At 44.4% G+C, this 21,465-nt stretch overlaps 1 long non-coding RNA gene across 1 annotated transcript; it reads left to right on the top strand.

Annotated features, from left to right (window-relative positions):
- The first annotated feature begins 99 nt into the window (after positions 1–99).
- Positions 100–19,681, top strand: LOC143833166 (uncharacterized). The gene is made up of 4 exons (XR_013229544.1): positions 100–228; positions 1,544–1,670; positions 15,344–15,409; positions 18,687–19,681. It is a non-coding gene; the product is annotated as an uncharacterized LOC143833166 (long non-coding RNA).
- The last annotated feature ends 1,784 nt before the right edge of the window (positions 19,682–21,465 follow it).

The raw sequence follows: 21,465 nt of genomic DNA on the forward strand, positions 1-21,465 counted from the left end.
CAGCCACGCCCCCTCACCTTCCAATCTAGGACGCTTCAAGCCTCTTTGCGCATGCTCTTGCCTGACAGTTCCCCCACCCCACCCCCCTACACCTCCCGCTTGCCACGAGCGCAGGAAAGATCGGAGAGGGCGCATGTGCGTTGGTCTGCAAGAGAAAGTCGTTCGTCCGTCTTGAAAAAACTCTGCCCCTCTGATACAAATTGGATCTCGGAAACAGTTAGAAGAAATGTACGCTAGTTAATTACGATCCTGGTTTATTTATTTTTCCTTTGAGCATGAACGGTACTCAGACTTCTCTGTGTATTGCTTAAGAATTTAAGGGCTAGAAACATAGGCAAGGCGGCAGCAGTATAAATAAGTTTTTATTTGCGACGCACCCTGCTCAAAAATCTCATTTTGAGCACAGTGCAATTTGAAAGGAGGGGGGTGGGATGAAATTACAGGTCAGTTAAGGCGACCCAACATCGTTTTCAAGGCAAACGAGACGCTTATGGGTGGTTTTTTCCAGGACCCGGGACTTTCTTGGTGGTCTCCTATCCAAATACCAACCGGGCTGACTCTCCTTTCAGGATCTGACGAGATCAGACTAGTCTGGGCTAGGTCAGGGCACAGAGGTTTTATAAATCCCTTAATTCGTGATTTATTTATTTGCATCGTATCACAGATGATTTATGGATCTCATGGGGGTTTTAACGCAGATCTTCGGAGCTCTGTTGGTTTCCCGTCCTAATATCAGCCAGAACCAACCTTGCTTAGCTTCCAAGATCTGAAAAGGTCAGGCTACCCTGGGCTAATTCCTGATACTGTACGTTAGTTAACCAAAGGCAGAAATATTGGATGTATCTAAAATAAACAGGACTCCAGTGGTATTTTAAAGACTAGCATGATATTTCCCCACTATTTTTACAACAGTAAACACACAGCAACCACACTGGATTTACTTAAATAATGGTATTTATACGGTTCTCAGCAAGACTTTTGTGGGAAGAAGGAATTAAACCAAAAGCAGAAATCAGGATGTGAAAAATATGAAAAAAAAACAAGTATTTCGTCAATAATTCTTCTGATTTAATAAGACTATGGTTACAATCCTATATGGGAGCAAAACCCCATTGAGCATAGAGGAACTTCTGGAAAAAAATTAACAGGATTGGGCTGTGTGTCCTGATTTCAATCAAGTCCTAGTGACTAAAAAACACTTTGTACGAAGGAGTTTGTAACTGGATCCTGGAGAACACACATTTTGTTGAACAATGCTATTGGTCTCAGGGAGAAGCTGTGGTTTATTAGTCAAGCAATTGTCTTGAATGCAGGAAGTCTCAGGTTCACTAACAGATACATACATGTTGTCAAGTTGCAGCTGGCTTATGACGACCCCAGGCAAGTGAGAAGCAGAGGTGGCTTGACAGAGGTGGCTTCAGAACCTTCTTAGGTGATCTCCCATCCAAGCACCAACCCAGCTTAGCTTCTGAGATCTGTGAGCTATAACCTGCCATCTTCCCTCCCAGGTTCAGTAATAAGTAGTGTGAACTCTCTCTTCCAGAGACTCTGGAAAGCTGTAGCCAGTCAGCATGAATAATACTGAGCTTGCTAGACCGATTGTCTGACTAAGTAGAAAGAAGCTTCATTTGCCCCTATTTCAACAAGGACACTTCAACCAAGATAGAGAGGTAAACAAATTATTCTCCTACAAGTTAAAGCAAATTTCTTACCGGTACTGTCACTCTCAGGGGGATCAAAGCGGGGGATGGAGCATACCATCTTGGCCACCTTCCCACGGGATACTCCATACTGGCCGTATTATCTTATCCACACTTTGTGTCTTATAGCAGGAGAAGGCTTTGCAGCTGTCTATAAATGAAGAGGGGTGTGAATGGCTGTTGTGATGGTAGTGGAATTACAGGGTTCTGTTTATGGCTGTTATTATTTTGTGTGTGCTTAAGCATATTTTTGTAAACGGCCTTGGGCCTACTGGTAGGGAAAAGCAGTATATCACTCATCGCTGCATTTAATTTATTAGGCACATGGAGCAGGATATATTTTAGTACTGCGCCTGAGAGGGCAGCCAAACTTTTTAATATATATCTATAAAGGGAGAACATAGTGATGTGAAATCTTTAGAAAGACAGCTCTCTAGCAGCGGAACCAGTTGTTCTGCATTCTTCAAAGTGCGCTAACAATATTGTTTGAGGTTTTGACCACTTTCGCTATTGTGGTAGGACAGGACAACTGTTTTCTACAAGTCAGTGATACCTGCCACCCTTGTTAATCCGTCCACTAACTTTCCCTTGAAATTAGTGTGTGTGTTTTTCCCCTCTCCTCCCTCCTTTGAGTACAATGAGAAATAACATTTGACACAGTCACTGGGATTGAACATGCTTCAGCCAGTCAAAGGTCTGAATGTGGGAGCCTTGGAAGTCATTGCCCAGAATAATTAAGGGTAGTCAAACTGCAGCCCTTCAGATGTCCATGGACTACAATTCCCATGAGCCCCTGCCAGCAAATGCTGACAGGGGTTCAAGGGAATTGTTGCCCATGGACATCTGGAGGGCTGCAGTTTGACTACCCTTAGCCCAGATAATCATTGTGACAGTGAAGCAGAGATGTACTTGGTCTGAGTCTTTTGATCAACTCTTGTTCGGGTAGCTCTGTTCAGGAGTGCACTGGATGCAAGGTCTAGGAACATCAGACGTGCATTGAAAATACAGCTTTTGCAGCAGAATAGGATCAAGGCTCTTAGATAGGGAGGGATAAAGGAACACTAGTACAGCATTGCCACTGATTTAAATAGCACATAAATAAGGTTATTTAAGGGTAAGTGGGCTTCAGGCTACACCAATAATTATTTCCCTCTATGACCTACATCTGCTTTCTGTGACAGTTCACGTATCATTTTGGCACGAGGATTTTCAGAGGACTTTTCCTTATGATTTTACTATTTATCACTAGAAAAGTGCTAGTCCCTTATGATTTTGCTTGACTACCTTACTACTTTTACCACTTACTACTTATCAGTCCCTGTTTCCTAGTCTGTACATGCAGCAGAATAAAAAAATAACCTTCAGAAAAGATACAATGAACAATACCACTTCAGATGTCATTTTTGGATGATTCCCCATGTTTAATAAAATCTTGCATATAAAATATCAGCACAGAGAAAGGTTCTAGAACATCCCATTCCCTACTATACTCATTTTCCATAGCTAGGGTTTTTTTAAAGCATTAGAAATGTAACTCCCTATCTGTGTCCTGAAGTGGTACAATCCATTCCATCCCATAAGGATTCTGTGGCATTATTCCCATCTCATTCTCCTGCATGTGCTCTCTATATCCACTTGGAGCTCTTGCTCCCCACCCCCATTGCAGCTGCTTTAAATTGGTTTGCCACACAATATTGGCATGTGATTGTCCATCCTCTGGCTTTTCCATGGCTCTGCTTTCTATATATTTTCCAACCTCCTTTGGCGTGATCTTTCTTAGAAAGATCAACCCAAAATCAGATTTCAGGAGAATCTGGGCAGGAAGGCATGGATATGAGCATCTCCCTATCTATAACCAGGATGATCTTTCCACACTCCCAGTTTTTGGGAGCAGTGGTATAGAAATGCAATAATAAGTAAATAAATAAAATAAGAATAAGAAGAGTAGGTTCTTATATGCCGCTTTTCCCTACCCGAAGGAGTCTCAAAGCGGCTTACAGTCACCTTCCCTTTCCTCTCCCCACAACAGACACCCTATGAGGTGGGTGAGGCTGAGAGAACCCTGATATCACTGCTCGGTCAGAACAGTTTTATCAGTGCTGTGGTGAGCCCAAGGTCACCCAGCTGGCTGCATGTGGGGGAGCGCGGAATCAAACCTGGCTCACCAGACTAGAAATCCACACTGTTAATCACTACACCAACATCCCCCCGACAATTTTAATGTTGCTAGTAGTTAGGTTGCTATAGTGTCCTAATTGTATAGCAACATTTCTACTACCATTTAAAAAAAAATTAAAAGCACACTGGAAGTGGGGGGGGGGGTGGCAGATGCAAAGGGAAGCTCCATTGCTGCTGCGAATGCCTCTATTTTCCTGAGGTATTCTTCATCAGATGACCGTTTTAGACAGCTAAGGCCGGCTGTGGGAACCATTTACTTTCCCAAGCCCAGAAAAGCCAGCCTGTTTAGGAAGCTTCATGGCTAAACAGTAATTTAAACCTCCTGGATCTCTTTCCTATATACCACTAAAACATACAGATGTTCATTCATAGAGAGATTCCGGGGTTCAGGGGCAACTGCATTTTGGTGAGGCTCCCAGATACAAGGGTGGGGCTCATGACAGGGAAGAGGAGCAGGAAAACAGTGGGCCAAGCCCAACCCAGCCAGAAGGGAATCCTGGGGAAAGCGGACTCTTTGCCTTGATAGTGGTGCAGAACTGGTCCCAGCCCCCAGATCCCAGCCAGCCCAGGAATAGAGAGTGTACCTGCCAGGGCTACAAAAAGTATTACTTTGGCCCCCAGATCAAAGCCGTGGCCCTGGCTGGAGCCGCCGTTGTAAAAGGCTTCATTCCGGGGAAAAGAGGCCTTTCCCCAGAACAAAGCCTTTTCAGCCCCCCCACCCCCCACCCGAGGCCACGGCTTCATTCTGGCCAAAGGAGCAGGCCCGGAATGAAGCCGCGGCCTTGGCTGCAACAGCCACCCCAAATGGCTTCGTTCCGGGGAAAGGAGGCCTTTCCCCCGGAACAAAACCTTCCCCCCCACCTGTGGCTGCGGCTTTGTCCCGGGGAAAGGAACCTTTCCTTTCCCCTGAACAAAGCCGCTGCCTCAGATTGGGGGGGGGGGGGAAGGCTTCGTCCCAGGGAAAGGAGGAGGCCCGCCGCGTCACCAACATCCCTGACCTCCTCCTTTCCCAAGAAGCTTGCACCCGCTGTATTAGGACTACAGTGGGCTTTAAATCTAGTTTGGGAGAAAGCAGCAATATTGACCCTTAGTGTCATATGTAGATGATCTAAAAGTCATAATGCTTGTGCAGGGTTGCCAACTCCAGGTTGGGAAATTTCTGGAGATTTGGGGGCAGATCTTGGGCAGGGCAGTCTGGAAAGGGCAGGAAACTCAGTAGGGTGCAATGCCTAGATATTACTCTCTGAAGCTGTTATTTTCTCTAGGGTAACTGGTCTCTGTAGCCTGGAGATCAGTTGTAATTCCGACATAACTCCACCTTGGAGGGTGGCAATTCCACCCATGCATAGACAGCATTAGTAACAGAACAAACCACAAAACATTGAAAGTATCTGTCACATTGGACGGAAGTCACTTTTTATTTTTGTTTTTTGCTGACAAATGTGAAATCGCTATTAGGCACTCTCAGTCGTGGGACTGCATTATCAAGTCTTGAGAAATGGATAAAAGTAAATTCAAGTAAATTCTTAGGAAAGCTTTCCTCAAAGTGTGCGCCAATACCTTCTGAAGAGATTGCCAAAGTTTGAGTTCTGTCTTTATCCATGTAAGGAGTCCCACACATAAATGGAGGCATTAGTATCCTTTGAATATGATGTTATTCACCTTTAAGGTAAAGGTAAAGGTATCCCCTGTGCAAGCACCGAGTCATGTCTGACCCTTGGGGTGATGCCCTCCAGCGTTTTCATGGCAGACTCAATACGGGGTGGTTTGCCAGTGCCTTCCCCAGTCATTACCGTTTATTCCCCAGCAAGTTGGGTACTCATTTTAATGACTTCGGAAGGATGGAAGGTTGAGTCACCCTTGAGCCAGCTGCTGGGATTGAACTCCCAGCCTCATGGGCAGAGCTTTCAGACTGCATATCTGCTGCCTTACCACTCTGCGCCGCATTACTGTAAAAAAAAAACATACACCACAGTTTTACAGACTTGCAGTAGACTTATCTTTTTTCTTTCTCCATTTCCCTTGGTTTTGTTGTTTTTGTTCTATGCCAAGGTGAAAATCAAGGGAGGCAGGATGGGGATGTTTTGTTAAAATAAATCAGTCAGGGCCCTGACGGAGCTTAAACAGTTCCACAGGGCCTGCAGGGAGGAGCTCTTCCACCAGGCATTTGGTTGAGACCAGATATAACCAACAACGACCAAAGGGCCCCTGCTCTCTGCCCCCCCCCTCAGAACACCACCTATACACTCTGGACCGGTTTGTACGTTGCAATGTTGTATTGTTTATTGGTTATACAATTATAATGTTATATGTTTACAATTATCAGTTATTATTGCACGGTTATTCAAATGTTTTATAGACTGTTCCATGTATTGTTCTTATGTTATTATGTAAACCGCCCTGAGCCCCCGGGGAGGGCAGTATATAAATATAATAAATAAATATATACCAGTTTGAGTTTGGGGTGGAGAGCTAATCCACGTCAGTGCCTAAACGCCACATCTGAGGCTGAAGATTTATCCTGGAGCTGAGCACTGATTTGGAGGTTCTGGCCCATTTCAACAATCATGACTAGTGTTTGAGGCCCACACCCACCCACACCAGCTTTTGCTTATTTTTCCGCTTCATAGCTAACTTAATAGGAAATTCCCTCCAGAAAGCCCTGGTTTAATCAGTGATTACCGTGGAATTTACCTAACTTGCAAGGATCCACCTTCCACCTCACAGAAGTTCAAGAGAACAGGAAAAACAGGCACAGTTGGCCTGGTCCGGATTGGAATTGCTCACACAAGAACTGTAGCAAACCAGTGACTGTAGAGATGACATCAGAGGACAGAGGGAGACAAGTTTCTAGCAAAAATCATGCAAAAGAAACCAATCTCTCTCTCTCTCTCTCTCTCTCTCTCTCTCACACACACACACACACACACACACATACAAAGAGATGACTGGCCTATTCTCTGGAAGGAACTAAGCAACCTAGTCAGTGGAGTTCAGTTGTTCATAATGATATCACTCAAGTGACTTGTCCTGCTTGGAGTCCTTTGACTTCAAAGCAAATCATGATTGTCAAGCTTAGGCTTATAAGGGCCAGGTTGATATTCTATGTAATCATGTTGTGTCATTATCTGCCTTTTCTACTTTGAACTGTGCCAGCTTGCACTGAAGTAAGGATTCTAGGTTGGCTTAATTGCCAGCATTCCAATTTGACCTGATTTGTAGATTGCTGCCCAAGGCGATGTTGTAATTACACCTAAACCATGATGTGTTCGCTCTTTCTTCCATTCTTCAAAATAAAAAAAAAACAAGATAGGAGGGATGTGTTCCATACTTTTGCTTCAGCAGTGATTTGTTCCCATGCCTAATTTTTCTTACACATTTTTGACTACAAAGTATTTCCCAAAAGCTGGATCCACAATGCCAGAAATAAATTGAGGAGCTCTCCAGCTCAAGCATTGATTCTCTTGCCTTCTTTAGCCATTAGAGCTGCTCTTCCTAGGAGGGAACTGCTGCAGTTAAACATACTTAACAGCCTAGAATCATCCTAACTTCCAGATCTGGAATTTCCCTTCATCTGGACACCTTGTTACACAGGGAGTTACTGGATAAACATGATGTACTGGCAAATTATTAGCACCTTACCTGGCTCAGATCAGTGCAGCAAGATGATCCTTATATGTTTCATGTTTATCACACACATCTCATTATGGCCCTAGCCCTGCTCAGTGGTTCTGATTTTAGAGAACCAATCATGTACAAGGGAAGATGGGTGTCTTGTGTAATCCTCTTGATATGTACAGTTGCTACTTTGTGTAAGTAGGGCAATGTGTGTATTTTCCATCTTGGTACTTATGATTACTGACGGTATGTGTTTTTTGTATTCTGAAACTGGAAAAGTAATATGTAGCGCCTTAGAAATACCTTGACCTGAATAGTTCATGCTAGCCCAATCTTGTCAAATCTCAGAAGGTAAGCAGGGTCAGCCCTGATTAGTAATTGGACGGGAGGCCACTAAAAAGTCCAGCAGAGACAGGTGATGGAATTGCAATGAGCAAATAATTTGGTGAAGTCAGCCTTAAAGGGCTGTTGTTAAGCTGTTGAAGCAACTGAGCTGTACCTGTGTACTCACTAGTGACACCTAATGGTCACTCTGGAGTTACAGTAAAAAAATCTCAAGCTGAGACTCCCTTTATTTAAGCTGGGCTCCTGCCCACTTCCTCTTTCTCCAGGAAGAGGAAGATGAGTTCAGTATGTTCTTGCTCAAGCAAGGAGTAGCCACCATTAAGTCTCTTGGCTCTCTCCATCTGCTGATGTGTTGGCCATGTAGTTTGCTTGCAACCTAGCCATAGAGGATTACAATGTGTTGCTTTTATAACTACTCTTTAATCTTTTGTACTCTGCTTCAGTAAAAAGTCTGAAGCAGATGAATATGATATATGTATTTCTCTGGAGGGACTCGGGATCCAGCCAAGTCCAAAAGTCTCAATAACAAATCACCTCTGAACACCTCTTGCCTTGAAAACCCAATGGGGTCTGTGTAAATTGGCTGTGACTTGATGATGCTTTACACACTCAATCCTCATGACATAAAGGGGTAGCCATGTGTAGCAGGAAGATCTTGAGTGCTATAGTGTCCTGGTATCTGACTTGGCATTATGAATAATCCTTGGGTTTGTAGGGAGGTTGTATGTGTGACATTCTATAGTTAGAACAAAGTTGGAGTACAGTGGCACCTTTAAGACCAACAAAGTTTTATTCTGGATATAAGTTTTTGTATGCATGCACACTTCATCAGATTTAGCAGGTGCTATCCTTTGTCTAATGCTCTCTCTCTCTCTCTCTCTCTCTCTCTCTCTCTCTCTCTTTATATATATATATATATATATATATATATATATATATATATATATATATATATATATATATATATATATATATATATATATATATATATATATATATATATATATATATATATATATATCAGAAGCATAATGGGATAGGGTTGCCAACAGGCCTGGAGAAAAACATATTTTCTTTTTAACAGATTCTTGATGTGTGGAAATGGGGAATGGAAGCTTTTCAAAGCATGCGGGTAAACAACTTCACCTGCTAAATAGCATCCCATGAAGCCTCTATGGCAACCCTAGGAGAAACAAAAAGAGTGGATTTAAATGGGAAAATAGTGTATTGGATCATGCCAAGTCTTTGGAATTATCTGAACCTTCTCTCCCAAACAGAATTCTATCTGTCTCAGGAGAGAAGCAATAGAATTGGGAACATCCACCAGGAAAGGGAGGTCAAAGGACACATGGCTGATGAAATGTGCATGCACACAAAAGTTTATACCCATAATTAAACTTGGTTGGTCTCATAGGTGCCACTGGACTCAAACTTTATTCTGTTGCTTCAGACCCCCCAAATCTAACCACTGAACTGGCAGCTTTGCAAACCTTATGCCTCCCACCTCTAAACACAAACCCCATCAGTACTGCCATCTGTTCTGTGGGATGCTATGGGAACCCCTTGGAGGTTGCTTCCTTAAGGGAAAGTTCTATTTCTGAGTTTTCCCTCCTGTCTTTAAAATATATATAATTGTGCAAGTTATAATTATTAGCCATCCAGAGCCTTGGGGATAGGGTGGCATATATAAAACCAGAATCAGTACCCTTCATGAGCACTAGTTTCTGGGTGAGGAAAGTCGTTTATTTTGTACATCTGTAGCCCAAGGGTTACATTTTCAAGCTGCAAAATTTCCCTGAAAGGTATGTTAAGTAGATAAGCAAGAATTTGCACACCACTACTCTGGATCAAGGTAGATATTATATGCAGAAGATGTATGCTACATCACGCCTATTAGCCTTTTTTGAACAGGAAATGCCGCTTCTGGAAGGAAGATTGGGACTGGAGATATGCTTGCTCCAAACCTTCCTCCACAGCAGTTTTTCACTTGCAGAATTCCAACTGTGGTTTGTTTGTACTTTGAATTTGAGTTGGGAGAGGAGCTGTTGGGAGGAGATAGGAAGCAAGTTTGGAAAAGGACTATTGAACAAGCTTATAGAGAGAGTTTGCTCCTCTGTGAACCACATACTTTAGCATGGATTTGACTCACATTTCCTGTATCCAAACCCACCATTCTAGCCACTGCATTATGGTAGCTGTAGTATATGTGCTATCCCTGATCATTCTTCCTTTACTGTAAATAGGATTTTAACAGTAACAGTAAGGGCCATTTCCCACGGCGATCTTTGTTGCAAATTGTTTGCGGAATGAAAAATCGCCATTTAAAATAGTGGAATTCGTCGTTTTGCACACCTGGCTTTGTAGTGGAATCAGTTGCGTTTTTTAGCGTTTCCCACAGGCTTCCGGTCTCGGCAGAAATCGCTAGAAAGGAAGCGCTATTGCCAAGCTTGTCCCGCCCCTGGCCGTCAAGCAGCCAATGGGCAGCCGTTAGCATGCTCCCAAACAGCCCCTTTCCCTTTAAGAAAGCTTTTTTAAAAAAAAAAACAGACCCATAGCAACGAATCTACGTAGATTCCTTGCACTGGAGAGACCCATCCAGCTGCCTAATGTGATCTATCGTTTGATTGTATGATCGTTGGCACGCTGGCTCGAGTGATAAAAAAAAATTCCCCCCCCCCCCTTCTCACGGGCTCGATTTTCGGCTGAATTTATGTGTAAAAAATAAAGGGACTTTATTTCAGCAAACGGGCTTTTATGTGGTTTGTGCTTAGTGACTAAAGGTGAAGGACTGAAGCCAGGGAAGCCTCTAAACAGAAAGAGGCTCGCCGGTGCGTTTATCCCCGCTCGCTCCGAGAAAAAAAAATGGCGATCGCTTCGCCGGAAGTTTGGAGGAGAGATCCAGGGGGAGGGACTTTGAAGAACCAGCTACAATGGTAACGCACAGGTCTTTAGCGCTACTGTTGCAGATTGGTTGCAGGAGTGTATCGCTATCCGGAGGGTGAATCCAGTTTTCTGGATTCCCCTGAAAGCGCCACAACGAAGCGCTTATTGCTGATCGGTTTCAGGATTGTTGCAGATTGTTGACGACGTCGTGCGTTATGGCAAATTAGTAGCGTTTTCAATCGGCAACCATTGTGCTATTTTTAAGCCGTGGGAAATGCCCCTAAGTGTAGCCTATTGCAGACATGTGCAGCTAGAGTTGCTGAGAGCTGTTAGAAAAAAATGTCTTGGCCCTTTAGTAGAGGCAAAACCAAAAAGGGAAACCAAAAACCAACCTAACCAGAAAAGTTAGAAACCCAGAGGTTGAGCTGCAAAAATAATTTTTAACATTTGCTGCTGGGCTTGTGAGGGGGCAATTCAGGACTGTGCCCAAAGAAGCAAATTTTAGTGCAGAAACGGATGAAAAAGTCAACCCTTTAAAAAAATGCAAATCTGAACAATATCACTAGTGCAGAAACAGTCAGGGTGATACCTCTTGGGGAGAAAAGAACAAAGCCTACTCTGAAATTTCCAGTGACACAGAGAAAGCTTTTCAGAATGAACTGATGACTCCAGAGACTCCAGAGACCTCCCAGATTGCAGTTGTCCTCCTTTGTCTCCAGGTAACTAGACCTAAACGCTTTCATTCACCAGTCAGTCTCTGTTGAGAATTCTCTTGGACTTAAGCTGGGTTGGCTGTTCCACTGCAACCCTGGAGGGGCTGAGGTTGAGAAACTATCAGATAATTTGGCAGTTACTGGACGTTACTCTCCTCGAGGAACTTTTTGTCTCTCCAATCACTGGCCATTATTCATTTAAATATTTACCAGACAATTCCCCCCCCCCTCCCCCCAAGGTGGTTAAGGTACAGCGAACGGAGACGTGTGCTTATTTCAGAGATTCCCATCTGGATATTTGTATTTTTGCTGCACAGCATTTCCATGCATACATGCAGATGCACATTTCCCCCAAAGGGAACTATTCTAGTGGGGGTCAAGCTGTCTACTGTCAGTTGAGTGTATGGGCACACTTAAGTTCCTAATAGACCACAGTTGCCAAGCTCGGTAAGAAGGGTAAGAGGGGGATCTGCAAAGACTTACAGAGAAGAAGACCATCTTATTCTCTCACCAACCCCTCTTTACCCATCCCTGGGCCCAGATCCATTCACCCCCACTGGTTCCATTCCTGCCAGCTCCCCTCTTCCTTCACACAACATTTGGGCATTCTGAAGCAACCCAATATGCTGAAACTGTTTTGGGGCTGAGTGGGGTTTGCATGTGTGTGTGATGTGCACAGGCATCACTCTTAATATTTGGAGGATATTTGGGGGAGGTTATACCCTATCTACTCATCTGAGTCAGAGTAAAAGCTCTTGGGTGCTGGGTGAAGCTAAACCTACCTCCTGCCCAGTGTCTAATTTCTAGGGGGAAAGATTCCTGGAACTGTTAGAAACATCACTCAGTGAGCTGAAAGTTCTTAATCTTAGTTCTATACCCCTATATGTGATTACTTCAAGTTGAGAGAACTGGCAGTTTCCTCCCGATTTCATCCATGTTTAGTTTTTGTTGTTGAAAATAGATGTCAGGTTGAGACCTTGGAAGCAAGTGAAGCCGCACACCTGGTGAATCCAGTGCTGGGAGTGAAGGACACATTTGTCTCTCTCTTGCCCCAGATTCCAGCCTCTTTACTGTGTCCCACATAATACAATGGACACCATTGACAAATGGGTTAGCCCTCATCTGCATAGCTCCGCCTTTTCATCTTCATTTCCTTTCCGTGGATTCTCTTCTTTCTCTGTTTGATGCTGGCCTATGACAGGATCTTAGAAATGTGATAAGCCAACGGAATATGTGGCCTTTAAGAGAATCTAGTCATATATAACATACCTTCAGTCCCTTCTCATTCCGTATGGATATTTTGAACTATTCTTTCTTCATATCAGTTTTAGTACCATAAAGTAAGAGTAAATATATTATTAAAACCTGTTGTCTGAGTATTTTAGGGCCATGTAACTGTGAACCCTATGGCATAAATCATTGACTTTAACCATAAACAGAGTGTATACTCTTTTTGGGGGGAGGAGAGTATAGTTATGCTCTTCAAGGGTGTGATTATGTTTAGATTTGCACTGTTAACTTCTATGAAGCAGGCCATTAGAATCAGCCAGGTTTATTTGTGACTCACCCAGCTTAAAACACCTCATCAGCCAGGTATATTTGACCACCAAGAAGTAGGATAAATGTTCTGCTTTTGTTGTTTTCCTGAGACTAATTATCAAGCTCCACAATTTCTCTTAATCCAGCAAAGACATTAACCTCTAGGACCTGTCTTCCATTTGGCAAAAATGTTTACTTTAACAGGAGCATTCCTCCCAACTGTTTCTTCTAAGAGGCCCAAGACTGTGACACTGAGTCAGCATCCGGCTGATATTTAAATTTGCCAGAGGTCAGCTTTTGAATTGGGTCTTGCTTAACATTGTCCTGGTTTCACTGTGAAACTCAACAGGGCGGGGACCAGTGCCAAATTTGAAGTCTCCTCTATTAACATCTGACAACTATCAACCGTTTCACACTTCAGACTTCTGGCTTCCCCACCCAAAACACAACAGTAATTTAGGGCCTGAGGAATTACTGGAGAAAGGGTGCAATACTAAGATGCAACCACAGAGGATTACTTCATCTGCTATTCTTTTGAAGAGTGATATGTGATTTTTATGCTAAATGAACTGGAAAAATGCACACTGTGGCATCTTTTCATTTAAGTATGTACAACTCACGAAACCAGTTACACTTCGACCATTTCCCACATAACTTGGAAACAACAGAACACAGAAGTGAGTCTCAACTCGGTGTGTTCCTACCCATCTTGTGCATAATCTGTAACGAGAATCATAAGCTTCAATCCTAAAAACACTTTCCTGTGAGTAAACTTCACTGAATAAAATTGAACATTTTTGAGTAGACTAACTTAGCCTTGCTCTCAGGATCAAAGCACAGCAATGTAAACAGAGATTTGTGTAAATAGGCCTGTGGGGGTGTCTTGTTATACATATATTGCAGGATTTGAATTTACAAGAAGAATTGGTTTTTATATGCTGCTTTTCTCTACCCGAAGGAGTCTCAAAGCGGCTTATATTCTAAACTGACCAAATTTGGCCAGAGGAAAAGCGGGACACCGGAGTCGGTGGCAGCCCTCCCTCCCTCCAACTGGGGTGGGGGTGGCAGGGGCAGTGGGGGGGGAGGCGGCACACAAGCCCCGGCATCGTTGTTCTGGGGCATCCAGGCAGAGCCATGGGGCCGGGCTGTGCTCAGTGGTGGCGTCGTCTTGGCGCCCGTATGGCTGGCCAGGCTGCATTGAGCTGGACGGGGTAGCAGCTGAGCCTTGCCTTGCTAAGCGGAGCCTGGCCTGGCCTCGCGGGGGCCCCGCTGGGGGCAGAACAAAAGAGGCCGCTGTGGCCAGCACGATCCTTCCCTCTGCCCTCCCTCAATGCCCAGGAGAGAAAGTGAGCCTGGGTGTCATCGGCAGGAGCGAAAGCCACCCTGAACCTCTGAAAAGGAATACAGAGCTGGGGGGGGGATCCCACCCTTCCCTTCCCACTCCACCTCACAGCAGTTCCCCCACTCACCCTCGGTCACCTCCAGCACCTTCACCTGCTCCTCAGCAGTGGCACACACCCCCTGCACCGGGCACAGGATCCCGTTCAGGGTTTCCACCAGCGTCTCCTTCAGCCCCTGAATCACAGGCTCTTTAGAGCAGGCGTGGGGAAGAATGTCCTGTCCCTTTAGTAGAGGTTTAATGAGATATTATTTACTTCTATGTCATTAAAATAGAGCCTCTTGTGGTGCAGAGTGGTAAAGCAGCAGACATGTAGTCTGAAAGCTGTGCCCATGAGGCTGGGAGTTCGATCCCAGCAGCCGGCTCAATGTTGACTCAGCCTTCCATCCTTCCGAGGTCGGTAAAATGAGGACCCAGCTTGCTGGGGGGTAAACGATAATGACTGGGGAAGGGAATGGCAAACCACCCCGTATTGAGTCTGCCATGAAAACTCTAGAGGGTGTCACCCCAAGGGTCCGACATGACTCAGTGCTTGCACAGGGGATACCTTTACCTTTATGTCATTAAAACTCCAACAATTTCCATTCAATAAGCCTCTGTTAAAGGGACAGGGTATGGTTCTCCAGACCTTTTGGTTGGCAATCATAGCAGAACCCTGTGTAGACCCAGTAGAGGGTTGTTCCCCTTCATGTATGCATTTCCAAAAACTCATGTTGTTATATACATCAACCAACCAGCTCTCACCTTTCCCACCGCATCCTTGCGCTCATTTCTCATAATCTGTTATGCTTTTCTTATACAACAACTACTTGTCCAGGGGGGAAAAAAGAAATGAGTATACGATTCATGTTCAACATTTTGATGCTGTTTTATGGCAATGGCTATTATATGGCCCTATAATTGTGTCTTTTACTACTGATAATTTGTTATGGCTTCATGTTATGATTTCAATGCTTGTTTTTTAAAAGGTGCTAGCATTCATGTATAAAGTTGCACTGATTTCTACCAATTCTACCTGAAAAAGATGCCAGTAGGTGAGTAGTGTTACCAAACAAGTCCATTGCTTGTACTGTACTTTCAACAGGTCTCTGGAGAGGCAACATATAAATTCCCTAAATAAATAAATAATATCTGTTCCACTATATATTTCTGGTAAGGCCTTGGATGAGGAGCGTGTCTCATGCCTATCGTTTAACACCCACGCCCGCCCCTGAATCCTTCTCCAAATAGTTCCTCCCCTGCCAGTCCCACGGCCAGCCAATCGTCTTCCACCCCCACTCCTGACCACCCCCTCCTCCTTCCACTTCCCTCTGAGGCTTGGAGGCTGCAGATCCCTGCTATGTGAGAGCTGCCCCTGCCGGTGAGTTCCCTAACAGCTGCCGGCAGCCTTTCCAGGTCTTGGGGAGAGGGGGAGGCCATCTGCAGAGTTCTTACACTCCACTCCCCTAATCTAGCATCTGTTGTATTCCTGAATGCAATGGGCTTGGCCCCTAGTCTCACAAAATCTACAATTCCCTCTTGCAGTTTTTAATTTTCCCTGTTTTCCAACCCCCTGCCCCTTCCCAATCAAGATGTCTAATATGAAAGTCACCAGGAGAGAGAGAGAGAGAGAGAGAGAGAGAGATGGGGGGGGACCTGGGAGCAATGTCTAGGAGTTTGCTGGGTCCTCATTGTCAGAAATGATGATGTACACAATGGCTTTCTCCAGCTTGTGGAGGTTCCAGGTCTTGAGGGAGGGGTGCCGCCCCAGATGAGATAAGCAGCCCTGTAGAATACAGCTGTCACAGAATGCTGCACTTTCCAGCCCCCCTTGCCAAGGAGCTGGGTGTGCCTTGCGTGGATGATTGCTCAATGCTCTTGGCTTGATTCATATCTTGGGTTTTGTGTACATTTTCTCAGAGGCCATGGGGCTACTTGCACCTGATTTAAAAGAACTTGACTTTGCCTGGAGAATTCATCATTACTTCCAGAAGAAAGTGGTGGGGGGGGGGGACACAGTGTGGTGGGGTAAGGACACAGACATAAAATCACACCCGTTAATTATTGTTTGGTTGGGCATAACTTCTATTCCTGATTTTAAGATTAAGTTCACACCGCTCAGATAGGCACCAGCATTTTCACACTGCCAGTGCATTCCCAAAAGCCTTTTCCTGAAAGGAAGCTTGATTTGATACTGCTGAATAGGAATGGGTGTGCTTTGGATAGCACTGTAAAGTAGTCAAAGGAAGCGAAATGAAAATCAGCCCTTGATCAGTTCATTCTATTTAGGAGTCAGTTATCCACGTTATGCAACCTTGAATTTGTCCGCCTGGGTAACTGGCAACTGAAAAATAATAATCAGTGTGATTCATCACATATGTTTTAATACACAGTTCACACTATGAGGCATCTGGAAATTTCACGTAAAAGCATTTCTCTTTCCAAAACAATACTGTCTTTTTGAGAGACACGACAAGCACATTGTCAACTTGTTTAATACTGCAAAAATATGCTATTCAATCTCTTTATGCCTAAAAGGCAAAAACAATTCCTACTATATTCCTACATAGTCAGTCTCACAATCCTTGCAAAACAACTACGCTACTACCTACCCTACTACCTAGGATTGCCAACTGCCTGGAGAAAAAAAAATGTCCTGTCCCTTTCAGAGATGTCTGATTTTACTAGATTATAGATTAACTAGTAAAAAAAGACTGCAGCGGGCAGTAGAGGGGTAGTGGAGGGGGAAGGCAGACAGAATGACAAAAAGGCAGGCAGGCAGAAAGAGAGAAAGAGAGAAAGAGAGAAAGAGAGAAAGAGAGAAAGAAAGAAAGAAAGAAAGAAAGAAAGAAAGAAAGAAAGAAAGAAAGAAAGAAAGGCAGCCTCCCTCCTCTCCCTGGCCTCCCCAAGGGCCAAAAATGGGAGCTGGCTCCAGGTTGTGGCACCATTTTAAAGTGACAGGAAAGCGGGGTGGGGGGGAGGCTTCCATCTGAAGGGGGAAGGGAAAGCCCCCCTCCCCCCCCCGCCGGCTCCCGTTGGGCCGGGAAGCCCTCACGCCACCTCGCAGAGGGCCAAGAAGCCCTCACACCATGCCCACTCTCCGCCCACTAAGCCTGTTATTTTAACAGCGAGCCCGCTGTTAAAGATATGAATCTCTTAACTGGGTGGTGTTACCTCCTTGCCTTGAGAAGCTTCAGGTGCCCTATTCCACAGACAGTTGGCCACAATAGCAGCACAGCAGCGGTTTCTGCCCTTAAACAAGAAGCACATACGTTATATGGGAGAGGCCAGAAATTCAGACTGAAGAGGGAAGAACTTATCTCCTTTATCTCCCTCTACATTGGTAAACTAGGCACAATATAAATAATTACTACAATGCAAGATCCATTTCCGGGAACAAATGCTCTTGTAGCTTCAGAGAACAAAATATAATTCCACGTCAAACAGGCAATATCTGATTACAGCTCTTATGTCAAGCAGGAACCCAGAACTGAAGAACAAGATCCCAGTCCTGTTTGTGACAGTTGGGGCCACCAACTGCCTAGAGGGAAAAGAGGCCTGATCTTTCAATTCACTATAGCTGATGTTATTCACCTCCAAACCAGGAAAAGCACCAGCTATCCATTTTCATATGTAAAGCCTCTATTAAAGGGATTGAGCTTTTTTCTCCAGGCCCGTTGGCAATTCTAATAGTAATGCCAAGCCCCAACTCTTCCAGATCTGCGAAGTAACTTGTTGTTCCAGTGTAGCTAGGTGGTACTCATGGTACGCGCATTTTACTAACTTGCAGTATGGGTGAGAGTGTGTGTATTGAGAATAACCTTGCCTGTAACCCAAGCTAAGAGTGGATTAATACATTTAAGGAGGTCTCCATCTGCTTTGGGGGAGCAAGTGGGAAAAACAGAACAGCACAGTAGTTTTAAAGCCACTGGCATCAGCCTCTAGAACAGGGGTAGTCAAACTGCGGCCCTCCAGGTGTCCCTGCCATTCGCAAAAAGAAAGAAAGAAAGAAAGAAAGAAAGAAAGAAAGAAAGAAAGAAAGAAAGAAAGAAAGAAAGAAAGAAAGAAAGAAAGAAAGAAAGAAAGAAAGAAAGAAAGAAAGAAGTCCATGGACATCTAGAGGGCCACCTTTTGACTTCCCCTGCTCTAGAATCAATTAATGGTTATTTGGAAAGGTAGAAAGTAGATGCTGGAGCTGAGAGCTGCTATGGAGCCCTGTTTAGTTCTCCCAAGACAATTCCTCTTGTGGTGATGTTGTAAAGTGTGCTTCTGACTCTGCAGTGACCTCTTTCATTTAATAAAGATCAATCCTTTCCATTTACCATTTGCCAGCTGCTGAGCTTTCAGAGAGAGGAGGGCAAAGGTATTTTGCTTCCAGATGATTTTTCTGTCTTCCACGGAGAACCGAGTCAAGACCAGATGTTTCCAGGTGACTCATAAGCGGAGCCTTCTCAGCCAGCTATTCAATGCTCTGGAACTACCACCCATTGTGCATAATGTCCTCACAGAAATGGCATCCAGTCTCCCAGGCTACAAGAGACCTGGCAGCTTAAGTGAATGATGATACTGAAGAAAAGAAGATGAACAGCTCTGCTCATAAAGTGCTTATCCGTCCTAGAACCTAGGGTGAATAATGTGCAAAAGTCTGCCAGATGTGCAGCATGATCCAGAGCAGGCCATCAGATAAGTGCATACAATGTAGCCTTGCAATGAACTGAAAGATTTCCACATTTAAACCAAAAATTACCTTGTTCCAGACATATGTCAATTTCATAGATCACTGGCTGTAATCCTGTGATGAGATACGGCTTTCTAAATCCATTGAGGTCAATGGGTTTAGGAGGGTATAGCACTGTTAATGAACTTTCTCTGTTTTGGAATTAGTCCAGGTCCACTCCCTAGCACAGAAACAGAACTATTCTGTATTTTGTTAAGATTCTCTAGCAAAAGAAGTTCAACAGGAGACTCCAGAATGAAACTGCTGAATTAGAGTTCATCAGGAAACTTGATACCATCTCCCAAATAAGATCCTGGGATTCCTCAGCCACAGCAAGTAAACCAGCTTAGCAAAAGCAATGAAGTTACATTATCACAAATTACTACTGTTGTGAATAGATTCTGTATTTGAGTTTTACATACTTGTAACTCACCATGTGTTCCCTGTATTTCATGTCCTTTGACCCTGCCATTTACAACATTTTTCTTCATATATCTGCCAATGAGGAGCCAATTTATGCATTTATTTATTTTTATTTATTGTATTTCCAACCCTAGTCATGAGAACTTATGCTGAATAAAAATTTGCTGATCTTTAAGGTGCTAGAAAACTCCTGTGTATTTATCAATTATTTTATCTAACAACTGTAGTGAGGGGGAGAATGTTGACTGCTTAACAGTGAAGAAGAGTTGGGTTTTATACTCCGCTTTTCACTACCCTAAGGAGTCCCAGAGTGGTTTACAATCTCCTTCCCTTTCTCTCCCCACAACAGACCCTGTGAGGTAGGTGGGGCTGAGAGAACTCTGACAGGATTGCTCTGTGAGAACAATACTAACAGGGCTGTGACTAGCCCAAAGTCACCCAACTGGCTACATGTGGAGGATAAGGCAATCGAAATAGGCTCACCAGATTAGAAGCCATTGCTCTTAACCACTACATCAAGCTGACTCTCTGCTCTTTAGGATTATTACTATCCTCTTGCATTTTCCTACCCAGAGCTGATTTATGCTTTTTCAAGTGGCCACAACACAGGATCTGTGCTCCAAAACAGGATCTATTGCAGAGGATGTTTGGCTGTGCCATTCTCTATGCATGATCCTTTAAGGCAGGGGTAGTCAAAATGCGGCCCTCCAGATATCCATGGACTACAATTCCCAGGAGCCCCTGCCAGCAAACGCTGGGAGGGGCTCCTGGGAATTGTAGTCCATGGACATCTGGAGGGCCGCAGTTTGACTACCCCTGCTTTAAGCATTCCACAGCATATGTAGTGTGACCTTGCAGGGGATTACGGAGTATACTGCACGGTGCTTCACTAACACACTGAAAAGTATTAATGCTTCTACTGACAGCTTGCAGTGTTTATGCCGCTAGGATGGCCCCAAATCCATACAAAGCTGTTTATCTGACAAGGCTTCACTTGTGACAAGGCTTCACATACATGCTGATGTCCTACTTATTACCTTATAAGGTAATAAGCTTATTAAGGCTTTATTTTCAAATCCAGATATGTAGGCAGAACAGCAGAGTATGTGCAAGGGTGGTCTTAGAGGTTCTGGGTCCATCATGGGGCCCTGGAATCATTGTAGCCTGCTCTCCTGACCAGCTCTACCTGTCTGAGCCCTAGAAGGGGAGGGTGTGTGCAGAAGTAGTGGAAGCCTGATCTCCCTGTCCTTTGCCCTTCTGTTGGAGGATGGGGGTGTGGGCAGTCATGGCCTTGCCCAGCCAGAGCCTAGGAATTCTGCCTTGGAAAATTTATGGCTAAGAGTGCCAGTATGTGAGGAATACCCTATTGCTGATCTGAAAGTTACTATCCGTCACCGAACCATCTTGGTTCTGGAAGGGAGATTCGAAGGGAGATTCCAGTGTGAAGCTGCTTGAGATGGGATGAATTAACCTCTCCCTTTGGTTGCCAGCCTCCAGATGGTAGCTGGAGAGCACCTGGGATTTCCACTGAACTCCAGGCAACAGGGATCAATTTCAGTGGGAGGAAATGGCTGCTTTGAAAGGTGGACTCTCTGGCATTATGCCCCGAAGCCCCTCCCAAACCTCGCCCACCCCGAGCTCCTCCCAGAAATGTCGAGAATTTCCCAACCCAGAGCTGGCAACCTCACTGGAGAAAACTATCCTTCCCTTTAAAGTGTGGAAATGGGCAGCTGAAATCGCATGCTGTGTAGACGGCAGGGACTGAATCGACCTGGGATTGGAATAAAAGCTCCGTGCAGTTTATATCCAGGAGACAGCATTGTAATGCAATCATTCCCTTTTTTTTAAGGTAATTTTTTGGAACAGAGGGAGAGAGGAGGTGGAAGGGAGGGGTGAGGGAGGACGGTGACAGGGAAAGGGCATGCCTAAACAACTCAAAATGGTGGTTGCAGGGAAAAACCTGACTGCATG

This window comes from Paroedura picta, chromosome 3 (genome assembly GCF_049243985.1).
Source record: "Paroedura picta isolate Pp20150507F chromosome 3, Ppicta_v3.0, whole genome shotgun sequence".
Lineage (NCBI taxonomy): Eukaryota > Metazoa > Chordata > Lepidosauria > Squamata > Gekkonidae > Paroedura > Paroedura picta.